At 56.7% G+C, this 10,000-nt stretch overlaps 22 non-coding genes across 22 annotated transcripts in view; all 22 read right to left on the reverse strand.

Moving 5' to 3' along the window:
* Nucleotides 1–122, reverse strand: part of LOC125730073 (U2 spliceosomal RNA) — a 192-nt gene extending 70 nt beyond the window's left edge. The window contains exon 1 of the small nuclear RNA XR_007390446.1: nucleotides 1–122. This exon is cut by the window's left edge and continues 70 nt beyond it. This is a non-coding gene — a small nuclear RNA (U2 spliceosomal RNA).
* Nucleotides 123–320: 198 nt separating this feature from the next.
* On the reverse strand, nucleotides 321–435 carry LOC125730034 (U5 spliceosomal RNA). The gene has a single exon (XR_007390406.1). It is a non-coding gene; the product is annotated as a U5 spliceosomal RNA (small nuclear RNA).
* A 431-nt stretch (nucleotides 436–866) lies between these two features.
* On the reverse strand, nucleotides 867–1,058 carry LOC125730074 (U2 spliceosomal RNA). The gene has a single exon (XR_007390447.1). It is a non-coding gene; the product is annotated as a U2 spliceosomal RNA (small nuclear RNA).
* A 199-nt stretch (nucleotides 1,059–1,257) lies between these two features.
* LOC125730029 (U5 spliceosomal RNA) lies at nucleotides 1,258–1,371 on the reverse strand. The gene has a single exon (XR_007390402.1). It is a non-coding gene; the product is annotated as a U5 spliceosomal RNA (small nuclear RNA).
* Nucleotides 1,372–1,807: 436 nt separating this feature from the next.
* On the reverse strand, nucleotides 1,808–1,998 carry LOC125730086 (U2 spliceosomal RNA). The gene has a single exon (XR_007390459.1). It is a non-coding gene; the product is annotated as a U2 spliceosomal RNA (small nuclear RNA).
* Nucleotides 1,999–2,197: 199 nt separating this feature from the next.
* Nucleotides 2,198–2,309, reverse strand: LOC125730046 (U5 spliceosomal RNA). The gene has a single exon (XR_007390418.1). It is a non-coding gene; the product is annotated as a U5 spliceosomal RNA (small nuclear RNA).
* A 432-nt stretch (nucleotides 2,310–2,741) lies between these two features.
* On the reverse strand, nucleotides 2,742–2,931 carry LOC125730093 (U2 spliceosomal RNA). Its single transcript, XR_007390466.1, has one exon. It is a non-coding gene; the product is annotated as a U2 spliceosomal RNA (small nuclear RNA).
* A 200-nt stretch (nucleotides 2,932–3,131) lies between these two features.
* On the reverse strand, nucleotides 3,132–3,245 carry LOC125730039 (U5 spliceosomal RNA). The gene has a single exon (XR_007390412.1). It is a non-coding gene; the product is annotated as a U5 spliceosomal RNA (small nuclear RNA).
* A 430-nt stretch (nucleotides 3,246–3,675) lies between these two features.
* LOC125730081 (U2 spliceosomal RNA) lies at nucleotides 3,676–3,866 on the reverse strand. The gene has a single exon (XR_007390453.1). It is a non-coding gene; the product is annotated as a U2 spliceosomal RNA (small nuclear RNA).
* Nucleotides 3,867–4,065: 199 nt separating this feature from the next.
* Nucleotides 4,066–4,180, reverse strand: LOC125730041 (U5 spliceosomal RNA). The gene has a single exon (XR_007390414.1). It is a non-coding gene; the product is annotated as a U5 spliceosomal RNA (small nuclear RNA).
* A 432-nt stretch (nucleotides 4,181–4,612) lies between these two features.
* Nucleotides 4,613–4,802, reverse strand: LOC125730057 (U2 spliceosomal RNA). The gene has a single exon (XR_007390429.1). It is a non-coding gene; the product is annotated as a U2 spliceosomal RNA (small nuclear RNA).
* A 199-nt stretch (nucleotides 4,803–5,001) lies between these two features.
* On the reverse strand, nucleotides 5,002–5,115 carry LOC125730030 (U5 spliceosomal RNA). Its single transcript, XR_007390403.1, has one exon. It is a non-coding gene; the product is annotated as a U5 spliceosomal RNA (small nuclear RNA).
* Nucleotides 5,116–5,547: 432 nt separating this feature from the next.
* On the reverse strand, nucleotides 5,548–5,737 carry LOC125730097 (U2 spliceosomal RNA). Its single transcript, XR_007390470.1, has one exon. It is a non-coding gene; the product is annotated as a U2 spliceosomal RNA (small nuclear RNA).
* Nucleotides 5,738–5,934: 197 nt separating this feature from the next.
* On the reverse strand, nucleotides 5,935–6,047 carry LOC125730045 (U5 spliceosomal RNA). The gene has a single exon (XR_007390417.1). It is a non-coding gene; the product is annotated as a U5 spliceosomal RNA (small nuclear RNA).
* Nucleotides 6,048–6,481: 434 nt separating this feature from the next.
* LOC125730076 (U2 spliceosomal RNA) lies at nucleotides 6,482–6,674 on the reverse strand. The gene has a single exon (XR_007390449.1). It is a non-coding gene; the product is annotated as a U2 spliceosomal RNA (small nuclear RNA).
* Nucleotides 6,675–6,875: 201 nt separating this feature from the next.
* LOC125730031 (U5 spliceosomal RNA) lies at nucleotides 6,876–6,989 on the reverse strand. Its single transcript, XR_007390404.1, has one exon. It is a non-coding gene; the product is annotated as a U5 spliceosomal RNA (small nuclear RNA).
* Nucleotides 6,990–7,428: 439 nt separating this feature from the next.
* On the reverse strand, nucleotides 7,429–7,622 carry LOC125730090 (U2 spliceosomal RNA). The gene has a single exon (XR_007390462.1). It is a non-coding gene; the product is annotated as a U2 spliceosomal RNA (small nuclear RNA).
* A 199-nt stretch (nucleotides 7,623–7,821) lies between these two features.
* LOC125730032 (U5 spliceosomal RNA) lies at nucleotides 7,822–7,935 on the reverse strand. The gene has a single exon (XR_007390405.1). It is a non-coding gene; the product is annotated as a U5 spliceosomal RNA (small nuclear RNA).
* Nucleotides 7,936–8,372: 437 nt separating this feature from the next.
* Nucleotides 8,373–8,564, reverse strand: LOC125730075 (U2 spliceosomal RNA). Its single transcript, XR_007390448.1, has one exon. It is a non-coding gene; the product is annotated as a U2 spliceosomal RNA (small nuclear RNA).
* Nucleotides 8,565–8,763: 199 nt separating this feature from the next.
* Nucleotides 8,764–8,877, reverse strand: LOC125730049 (U5 spliceosomal RNA). Its single transcript, XR_007390422.1, has one exon. It is a non-coding gene; the product is annotated as a U5 spliceosomal RNA (small nuclear RNA).
* A 432-nt stretch (nucleotides 8,878–9,309) lies between these two features.
* LOC125730089 (U2 spliceosomal RNA) lies at nucleotides 9,310–9,503 on the reverse strand. The gene has a single exon (XR_007390461.1). It is a non-coding gene; the product is annotated as a U2 spliceosomal RNA (small nuclear RNA).
* Nucleotides 9,504–9,702: 199 nt separating this feature from the next.
* Nucleotides 9,703–9,818, reverse strand: LOC125730050 (U5 spliceosomal RNA). The gene has a single exon (XR_007390423.1). It is a non-coding gene; the product is annotated as a U5 spliceosomal RNA (small nuclear RNA).
* Between the last annotated feature and the right edge of the window lie 182 nt (nucleotides 9,819–10,000).

Genomic DNA, 10,000 nt, shown 5'->3' on the forward strand with positions numbered 1-10,000 from the left:
TTCCGGCTCCCTGTTCCAAAAATCCGTTTAATATGTGGTCCCCTCCATGGGGGACGTATCAGATATTAAACTGATAAGAACAGATACTACACTTGATCTTAGCCAAAAGGCCGAGAAGCGATGCCCGCAGACCTGCGCCCCGCCGGGCTCCGGCATGCGGGACGCCGACGAGCCGGCGCGGCTGGGTCCTCGCCAGCCTCTCTGGGAGGTGGCGCCCGGCGAGACCACGCACGATCCCAGAGGATCCCAGAAACACGCCACTGGGCAGATAGAGCCGGCCGCTAAGCCGGCACAGTCTTACTTTGATACAGCGGCGGTGCAGCTCTGCTTGCGCAGAGCCTCCAAAAATACAGTGAACTCATTCGCTATCCCTCTCCACGGAAATCTTTAGTAAAAGGCGAAAGATTTATACGGGATGAAGAGAGACCCGAGTCGATGCAGAGCCGTCGCTCAGCAGGTGGCGCTAGCCGGGCCTCCGTGACGCCCCCGCTCGGGGTTGAATTCTCGGGGGCGTCGCAGCCACCGGCCTCGGGGCCCCGACTCCTCCCTGTCCTCCTGGCATCTGAAAGATCAGCAATCATGTAAACAGACATGAGAGAAAATTCAAAAGGCAAAGATGACGGCCTGCCTTACCTCAGCACAGCTGCCCAACCCTCAGAGAGCATATCATGACCGTGCTTTTTTTTTTTTATGATTTAAAAAAAAAAAAAAAAAAAAAAAAAAAAGAAAAACGGAGGGAAGCGGGACCCGGCGCACGGACAGAGTCGGTCCCTCACGACACCGGCTGATCGCCTGACAAGCGGCGCAGGCTCTCGCTCTGATAAGCGGAACACCGATCAGCTCTGTCTTTCAACAGCAGGGGGCAGTAGAGGTGCACCGTTCCCAGAAACACTGCAATACCGGGTCGATGCGTGGAGCGGACGGGGCAAGCCCCACTTCCGGCTCCCTGTTCCAAAAATCCGTTTAATATGTGGTCCCCTCCATGGGGGACGTATCAGATATTAAACTGATAAGAACAGATACTACACTTGATCTTAGCCAAAAGGCCGAGAAGCGATGCCCGCAGACTGCGCCCCGCCGGGCTCCGGCATGCGGGACGCCGACGGAGCCGGCGCGGCTGGGTCCTCGCCAGCCTCTCTGGGAGGTGGCGCCCGGCGAGACCACGCACGATCCCAGAGGATCCCAGAAACACGCCACTGGGCAGATAGAGCCGGCCGCTAAGCCGGGCACAGTCTTACTTTGATACAGCGGCGGTGCAGCTCTGCTTGCGCAGAGCCTCCAAAAATACAGTGAACTCATCGCTATCCCTCTCCACGGAAATCTTTAGTAAAAGGCGAAAGATTTATACGGGATGAAGAGAGACCCGAGTCGATGCAGAGCCGTCGCTCAGCAGGTGGCCGCTAGCCGGGCCTCCGTGACGCCCCCCGCTCGGGGTTGAATTCTCGTGGGGCGTCGCAGCCACCGGCCTCGGGGCCCCGACTCCTCCCTGTCCTCCTGGCATCTGAAAGATCAGCAATCATGTAAACAGACATGAGAGAAAATTCAAAAGGCAAAGATGACGGCCTGCCTTACCTCAGCACAGCTGCCCAACCCTCAGAGAGCATATCATGACCGTGCTTTTTTTTTTTTATGATTTAAAAAAAAAAAAAAAAAAAAAAAAAAAAAAAGAAAAACGGAGGGAAGCGGGACCGGCGCACGGACAGAGTCGGTCCCTCACGACACCGGCTGATCGCCTGACAAGCGGCGCAGGCTCTCGGTCTGATAAGCGGAACACCGATCAGCTCTGTCTTTCAACAGCAGGGGGCAGTAGAGGTGCACCGTTCCCAGAAACACTGCAATACCGGGTCGATGCGTGGAGCGGACGGGGCAAGCCCCACTTCCGGCTCCCTGTTCAAAAATCCGTTTAATATGTGGTCCCCTCCATGGGGGACGTATCAGATATTAAACTGATAAGAACAGATACTACACTTGATCTTAGCCAAAAGGCCGAGAAGCGATGCCCGCAGACTGCGCCCCGCCGGGCTCCGGCATGCGGGACGCCGACGGAGCCGGCGCGGCTGGGTCCTCGCCAGCCTCTCTGGGAGGTGGCGCCCGGCGAGACCACGCACGATCCCAGAGGATCCCAGAAAACACGCCACTGGGCAGATAGAGCCGGCCGCTAAGCCGGCACAGTCTTACTTTGATACAGCGGCGGTGCAGCTCTGCTTGCGCAGAGCCTCCAAAAATACAGTGAACTCATCGCTATCCCTCTCCACGGAAATCTTTAGTAAAAGGCGAAAGATTTATACGGGATGAAGAGACCCGAGTCGATGCAGAGCCGTCGCTCAGCAGGTGGCCGCTAGCCGGGCCTCCGTGACGCCCCCCGCTCGGGGTTGAATTCTCGGGGGCGTCGCAGCCACCGGCCTCGGGGCCCCGACTCCTCCCTGTCCTCCTGGCATCTGAAAGATCAGCAATCATGTAAACAGACATGAGAGAAAATTCAAAAGGCAAAGATGACGGCCTGCCTTACCTCAGCACAGCTGCCCAACCCTCAGAGAGCATATCATGACCGTGCTTTTTTTTTTTATGATTTAAAAAAAAAAAAAAAAAAAAAAAAAAAAGAAAAACGGAGGGAAGCGGGACCGGCGCACGGACAGAGTCGGTCCCTCACGACACCGGCTGATCGCCTGACAAGCGGCGCAGGCTCTCGGGTCTGATAAGCGGAACACCGATCAGCTCTGTCTTTCAACAGCAGGGGGCAGTAGAGGTGCACCGTTCCCAGAAACACTGCAATACCGGGTCGATGCGTGGAGCGGACGGGGCAAGCCCCACTTCGGCTCCCTGTTCCAAAAATCCGTTTAATATGTGGTCCCTCCATGGGGGACGTATCAGATATTAAACTGATAAGAACAGATACTACACTTGATCTTAGCCAAAAGGCCGAGAAGCGATGGCCCGCAGACTGCGCCCCGCCGGGCTCCGGCATGCGGGACGCCGACGGAGCCGGCGCGGCTGGGTCCTCGCCAGCCTCTCTGGGAGGTGGCGCCCGGCGAGACCACGCACGATCCCAGAGGATCCCAGAAACACGCCACTGGGCAGATAGAGCCGGCCGCTAAGCCGGGCACAGTCTTACTTTGATACAGCGGCGGTGCAGCTCTGCTTGCGCAGAGCCCTCCAAAAATACAGTGAACTCATCGCTATCCCTCTCCACGGAAATCTTTAGTAAAAGGCGAAAGATTTATACGGATGAAGAGAGACCCGAGTCGATGCAGAGCCGTCGCTCAGCAGGTGGCCGCTAGCCGGGCCTCCGTGACGCCCCCGCTCGGGGTTGAATTCTCGGGGCGTCGCAGCCACCGGCCTCGGGGCCCCGACTCCTCCCTGTCCTCCTGGCATCTGAAAGATCAGCAATCATGTAAACAGACATGAGAGAAAATTCAAAAGGCAAAGATGACGGCCTGCCTTACCTCAGCACAGCTGCCCAACCCTCAGAGAGCATATCATGACCGTGCTTTTTTTTTTTATGATTAAAAAAAAAAAAAAAAAAAAAAAAAAAAAAGAAAAACGGAGGGAAGCGGGACCGGCGCACGGACAGAGTCGGTCCCTCACGACACCGGCTGATCGCCTGACAAGCGGCGCAGGCTCTCGGTCTGATAAGCGGAACACCGATCAGCTCTGTCTTTCAACAGCAGGGGGCAGTAGAGGTGCACCGTTCCCAGAAACACTGCAATACCGGGTCGATGCGTGGAGCGGACGGGGCAAGCCCCACTTCCGGCTCCCTGTTCCAAAAATCCGTTTAATATGTGGTCCCCTCCATGGGGACGTATCAGATATTAAACTGATAAGAACAGATACTACACTTGATCTTAGCCAAAAGGCCGAGAAGCGATGCCCGCAGACTGCGCCCCGCCGGGCTCCGGCATGCGGGACGCCGACGGAGCCGGCGCGGCTGGGTCCTCGCCAGCCTCTCTGGGAGGTGGCGCCCGGCGAGACCACGCACGATCCCAGAGGATCCCAGAAACACGCCACTGGGCAGATAGAGCCGGCCGCTAAGCCGGGCACAGTCTTACTTTGATACAGCGGCGGTGCAGCTCTGCTTGCGCAGAGCCTCCAAAAATACAGTGAACTCATCGCTATCCCTCTCCACGGAAATCTTTAGTAAAAAGGCGAAAGATTTATACGGGATGAAGAGAGACCCGAGTCGATGCAGAGCCGTCGCTCAGCAGGTGGCCGCTAGCCGGGCCTCCGTGACGCCCCCGCTCGGGGTTGAATTCTCGGGGGCGTCGCAGCCACCGGCCTCGGGGCCCCCGACTCCTCCCTGTCCTCCTGGCATCTGAAAGATCAGCAATCTGTAAACAGACATGAGAGAAAATTCAAAAGGCAAAGATGACGGCCTGCCTTACCTCAGCACAGCTGCCCAACCCTCAGAGAGCATATCATGACCGTGCTTTTTTTTTTTTATGATTTAAAAAAAAAAAAAAAAAAAAAAAAAAAAGAAAAACGGAGGGAAGCGGGACCGGCGCCACGGACAGAGTCGGTCCCTCACGACACCGGCTGATCGCCTGACAAGCGGCGCAGGCTCTCGGTCTGATAAGCGGAACACCGATCAGCTCTGTCTTTCAACAGCAGGGGGCAGTAGAGGTGCACCGTTCCCAGAAACACTGCAATACCGGGTCGATGCGTGGAGCGGACGGGGCAAGCCCCACTTCCGCTCCCTGTTCCAAAAATCCGTTTAATATGTGGTCCCCTCCATGGGGACGTATCAGATATTAAACTGATAAGAACAGATACTACACTTGATCTTAGCCAAAAGGCCGAGAAGCGATGCCCGCAGACTGCGCCCCCGCCGGGCTCCGGCATGCGGGACGCCGACGAGCCGGCGCGGCTGGGTCCTCGCCAGCCTCTCTGGGAGGTGGCGCCCGGCGAGACCACGCACGATCCCAGAGGATCCCAGAAACACGCCACTGGGCAGATAGAGCCGGCCGCTAAGCCGGGCACAGTCTTACTTTGATACAGCGGCGGTGCAGCTCTGCTTGCGCAGAGCCTCCAAAAATACAGTGAACTCATCGCTATCCCTCTCCACGGAAATCTTTAGTAAAAGGCGAAAGATTTATACGGGATGAAGAGAGACCCGAGTCGATGCAGAGCCGTCGCTCAGCAGGTGGCCGCTAGCCGGGCCTCCGTGACGCCCCCGCTCGGGGTTGTATTCTCGGGGGCGTCGCAGCCACCGGCCTCGGGGCCCCGACTCCTCCCTGTCCTCCTGGCATCTGAAAGATCAGCAATCATGTAAACAGACATGAGAGAAAATTCAAAAGGCAAAGATGACGGCCTGCCTTACCTCAGCACAGCTGCCCAACCCTCAGAGAGCATATCATGACCGTGCTTTTTTTTTTTTATGATTTAAAAAAAAAAAAAAAAAAAAAAAAAAAAAAGAAAAACGGAGGGAAGCGGGACCGGCGCACGGACAGAGTCGGTCCCTCACGACACCGGCTGATCGCCTGACAAGCGGCGCAGGCTCTCGGTCTGATAAGCGGAACACCGATCAGCTCTGTCTTTCAACAGCAGGGGGCAGTAAGGTGCACCGTTCCCAGAAACACTGCAATACCGGGTCGATGCGTGGAGCGGACGGGGCAAGCCCCACTTCCGGCTCCCTGTTCCAAAAATCCGTTTAATATGTGGTCCCCTCCATGGGGGACGTATCAGATATAAACTGATAAGAACAGATACTACACTTGATCTTAGCCAAAAGGCGAGAAGCGATGCCGCAGACTGCGCCCCGCCGGGCTCCGGCATGCGGGACGCCGACGGAGCCGGCGCGGCTGGGTCCTCGCCAGCCTCTCTGGGAGGTGGCGCCCGGCGAGACCACGCACGATCCCAGAGGATCCCAGAAACACGCCACTGGCAGATAGAGCCGGCCGCTAAGCCGGGCACAGTCTTACTTTGATACAGCGGCGGTGCAGCTCTGCTTGCGCAGAGCCTCCAAAAATACAGTGAACTCATCGCTATCCCTCTCCACGAAATCTTTAGTAAAAGGCGAAAGATTTATACGGGATGAAGAGAGACCCGAGTCGATGCAGAGCCGTCGCTCAGCAGGTGGCCGCTAGCCGGGCCTCCGTGACGCCCCCGCTCGGGGTTGAATTCTCGGGGGCGTCGCAGCCACCGGCCTCGGGGCCCCGACTCCTCCCTGTCCTCCTGGCATCTGAAAGATCAGCAATCATGTAAACAGACATGAGAGAAAATTCAAAAGGCAAAGATGACGGCCTGCCTTACCTCAGCACAGCTGCCCAACCCTCAGAGGAGCATATCATGACCGTGCTTTTTTTTTTTTATGATTTAAAAAAAAAAAAAAAAAAAAAAAAAAAAGAAAAACGGAGGGAAGCGGGACCGGCGCTACGGACAGAGTCGGTCCCTCACGACACCCGGCTGATCGCCTGACAAGCGGCGCAGGCTCTCGGTCTGATAAGCGGAACACCGATCAGCTCTGTCTTTCAACAGCAGGGGGCAGTAGAGGTGCACCGTTCCCAGAAACACTGCAATACCGGGTCGATGCGTGGAGCGGACCGGGGCAAGCCCCACTTCCGGCTCCCTGTTCCAAAAATCCGTTTAATATGTGGTCCCCTCCATGGGGGACGTATCAGATATTAAACTGATAAGAACAGATACTACACTTGATCTTAGCCAAAAGGCCGAGAAGCGATGCCCGCAGACTGCGCCCCCGCCGGGCTCCGGCATGCGGGACGCCGACGGAGCCGGCGCGGCTGGGTCCTCGCCAGCCTCTCTGGGAGGTGGCGGCCCGGCGAGACCACGCACGATCCCAGAGGATCCCAGAAACACGCCACTGGGCAGATAGAGCCGGCCGCTAAGCCGGGCACAGTCTTACTTTGATACAGCGGCGGTGCAGCTCTGCTTGCGCAGAGCCTCCAAAAATACAGTGAACTCATCGCTATCCCTCTCCACGGAAATCTTTAGTAAAAGGCGAAAGATTTATACGGGATGAAGAGAGACCCGAGTCGATGCAGAGCCGTCGCTCAGCAGGTGGCCGCTAGCCGGGCCTCCGTGACGCCCCCCGCTCGGGGTTGAATTCTCGGGGGCGTCGCAGCCACCGGCCTCGGGGCCCCGACTCCTCCCTGTCCTCCTGGCATCTGAAAGATCAGCAATCATGTAAACAGACACATGAGAGAAAATTCAAAAGGCAAAGATGACGGCCTGCCTTACCTCAGCACAGCTGCCCAACCCTCAGAGAGCATATCATGACCGTCGCTTTTTTTTTTTTATGATTTAAAAAAAAAAAAAAAAAAAAAAAAAAAAAAAAGAAAAACGGAGGGAAGCGGGACCGGCGCACGGACAGAGTCGGTCCCTCACGACACCGGCTGATCGCCTGACAAGCGGCGCAGGCTCTCGGTCTGATAAGCGGAACACCGATCAGCTCTGTCTTTCAACAGCAGGGGGCAGTAGAGGTGCAACCGTTCCCAGAAACACTGCAATACCGGGTCGATGCGTGGAGGCGGACGGGGCAAGCCCCACTTCCGGCTCCCTGTTCCAAAAATCCGTTTAATATGTGGTCCCCTCCATGGGGGACGTATCAGATATTAAACTGATAAGAACAGATACTACACTTGATCTTAGCCAAAAGGCCGAGAAGCGATGCCCGCAGACTGCGCCCCGCCGGGCTCCGGCATGCGGGACGCCGACGGAGCCGGCGCGGCTGGGTCCTCGCCAGCCTCTCTGGGAGGTGGCGCCCGGCGAGACCACGCACGATCCCAGAGGATCCCAGAAACACGCCACTGGGCAGATAGAGCCGGCCGCTAAGCCGGGCACAGTCTTACTTTGATACAGCGGCGGTGCAGCTCTGCTTGCGCAGAGCCTCCAAAAATACAGTGAACTCATCGCTATCCCTCTCCACGGAAATCTTTAGTAAAAGGCGAAAGATTTATACGGGATGAAGAGAGACCCGAGTCGATGCAGAGCCGTCGCTCAGCAGGTGGCCGCTAGCCGGGCCTCCGTGACGCCCCCGCTCGGGGTTGAATTCTCGGGGGCGTCGCAGCCACCGGCCTCGGGGCCCCGACTCCTCCCTGTCCTCCTGGCATCTGAAAGATCAGCAATCATGTAAACAGACATGAGAGAAAATTCAAAAGGCAAAGATGACGGCCTGCCTTACCTCAGCACAGCTGCCCAACCCCTCAGAGAGCATATCATGACCGTGCTTTTTTTTTTTTTATGATTTAAAAAAAAAAAAAAAAAAAAAAAAAAAAAAAGAAAAACGGAGGAAGCGGGACCGGCGCACGGACAGAGTCGGTCCCTCACACGACACCGGCTGATCGCCTGACAAGCGGCGCAGGCTCTCGGTCTGATAAGCGGAACACCGATCAGCTCTGTCTTTCAACAGCAGGGGGCAGTAGAGGTGCACCGTTCCCAGAAACACTGCAATACCGGGTCGATGCGTGGAGCGGACGGGGCAAGCCCCACTTCCGGCTCCCTGTTCCAAAAATCCGTTTAATATGTGGTCCCCTCCATGGGGGACGTATCAGATATTAAACTGATAAGAACAGATACTACACTTGATCTTAGCCAAAAGGCCGAGAAGCGATGCCCGCAGACTGCGCCCCGCCGGGCTCCGGCATGCGGGACGCCGACGGAGCCGGCGCGGCTGGGTCCTCGCCAGCCTCTCTGGAGGTGGCGCCCGGCGCAGACCACGCACGATCCCAGAGGATCCAGAAACACGCCACTGGGCAGATAGAGCCGGCCGCTAAAGCCGGGCACAGTCTTACTTTGATACAGCGGCGGTGCAGCTCTTGCTTGCGCAGAGCCTCCAAAAATACAGTGAACTCATCGCTATCCTCTCCACGGAAATCTTTAGTAAAAGGCGAAAGATTTATACGGGATGAAGAGAGACCCGAGTCGATGCAGAGCCGTCGCTCAGCAGGTGGCCGCTAGCCGGGCCTCCGTGACGCCCCCGCTCGGGGTTGAATTCTCGGGGGCGTCGCAGCCACCGGCCTCGGGGCCCCGACTCCTCCCTGTCCTCCTGGCATCTGAAAGATCAGCAATCAGGTAAACAGACATGAGAGAAAATTCAAAAGGCAAAGATGACGGCCTGCCTTACCTCAGCACAGCTGCCCAACCCTCAGAGAGCATATCATGACCGTGCTTTTTTTTTTTTATGATTTAAAAAAAAAAAAAAAAAAAAAAAAAAAAAGAAAAACGGAGGGAAGCGGGACCGGCGCACGGACAGAGTCGGTCCCTCACGACACCGGCTGATCGCCTGACAAGCGGCGCAGGCTCTCGGTCTGATAAGCGGAACAACCGATCAGCTCTGTCTTTCAACAGCAGGGGCAGTAGAGGTGCACCGTTCCCAGAAACACTGCAATACCGGGTCGATGCGTGGAGCGGACGGGGCAAGCCCCACTTCCGGCTCCCTGTTCCAAAAATCCGTTTAATATGTGGTCCCCCTCCATGGGGGACGTATCAGATATTAAACTGATAAGAAACAGATACTACACTTGATCTTAGCCAAAAGGCCGAGAAGCGATGCCCGCAGACTGCGCCCCGCCGGGCTCCGGCATGCGGGACGCCGACGGAGCCGGCGCGGCTGGGTCCTCGCCAGCCTCTCTGGGAGGTGGCGCCCGGCGAGACCACGCACGATCCCAGAGGATCCCAGAAACACGCCACTGGGCAGATAGAGCCGGCCGCTAAGCCGGGCACAGTCTTACTTTGATACAGCGGCGGTGCAGCTCTGCTTGCGCAGAGCCTCCAAAAATACAGTGAACTCATCGCTATCCCTCTCACACGGAAATCTTTAGTAAAAAGGCGAAAGATTTATACGGGATGAAGAGAGACCCGAGTCGATGCAGAGCCGTCGCTCAGCAGGGTGGCCGCTAGCCGGGCCCTCCGTGACGCCCCCGCTCGGGGTTGAATCTCGGGGGCGTCGCAGCCACCGGCCTCGGGGCCCCCGACTCTCCCTGTCCTCCTGGCATCTGAAAGATCAGCAATCATGTAAACAGACATGAGAGAAAATTCAAAAGGCAAA

The sequence above is a fragment of the Brienomyrus brachyistius genome, unplaced genomic scaffold, assembly GCF_023856365.1.
Source record: "Brienomyrus brachyistius isolate T26 unplaced genomic scaffold, BBRACH_0.4 scaffold997, whole genome shotgun sequence".
In the NCBI taxonomy this organism is placed as follows: domain Eukaryota; kingdom Metazoa; phylum Chordata; class Actinopteri; order Osteoglossiformes; family Mormyridae; genus Brienomyrus; species Brienomyrus brachyistius.